The following is a 724-nucleotide window of genomic DNA, read 5'->3' on the forward strand; positions in this document are numbered from 1 at the left end:
GCCTCCTTTCCGCTCTGATTCATCTCATGAATTACACGCCGAAACAGCTGCACAGGGAGGGGGGAGCAGGGAACGAGGAAGGAGACCTAGCTTACAATTAATTAAAAGCATGAAAGTAATTACAAGCAAATCTCCCCAGCCAGCAGCCTTTCACTCCAGCGGACTCTGTTGATAAATTTGGTTATAATTGGATTAGAAATATTAAAAACATGCTGCATGTACAAAATAAATAACCGGTGGCAGGCACCAGGGTGCCAGGCACCGTGGGCGGCGCGGGGGTGCCGGGGCTGGCTTCGACATGACCAGGGAAGCGTGTGCCGCTGGGCAGACCTGCGCCGCCCCGGACGGGTCCCCGACCTCTGGCCATAGGGAAGCCTTGGCGCCGGGCAGGTGCGAGGAGCGTCCCTTCCCTCGGGATTGCTCTACCAGAGCTTGAGCCGGGCTTTTGCCGAGCTGGCATGAGGTGCGTGCACACCTTTGCATGAGTTCTTTGGCATCCCCACGCCGGCACCTGGACAGCGTTGGCACCCGCTGTGGTCCTGCGGGCTCTGCGTTGTGCGGCTTGTGATGTACGCGCAAAGGCAGAAAGCCTGCTCTCCTCTTATTTTTATTTGAGAACTGGCAAAATAACCTGCAAAAATAGCCAGATCTTATCAATACACCACAGAAGTTTGGGATTCTGTCTAGCCAAAAAGGTCAGAATGGTCAGGGCAGCAGAGGCAGG

At 55.0% G+C, this 724-nt stretch overlaps 1 protein-coding gene across 1 annotated transcript in view; it reads left to right on the forward strand.

Moving 5' to 3' along the window:
• Positions 1 to 724, forward strand: part of LOC104158870 (Down syndrome cell adhesion molecule-like protein 1) — a gene marked incomplete at both ends in the record, with an annotated part of 3,641 nt that overhangs the window by 1,013 nt on the left and 1,904 nt on the right. The gene's annotated exons all lie outside the window — the stretch shown is intronic.

The sequence above is a fragment of the Cariama cristata genome, unplaced genomic scaffold, assembly GCF_000690535.1.
Source record: "Cariama cristata isolate BGI_N322 unplaced genomic scaffold, ASM69053v1 scaffold33023, whole genome shotgun sequence".
In the NCBI taxonomy this organism is placed as follows: domain Eukaryota; kingdom Metazoa; phylum Chordata; class Aves; order Cariamiformes; family Cariamidae; genus Cariama; species Cariama cristata.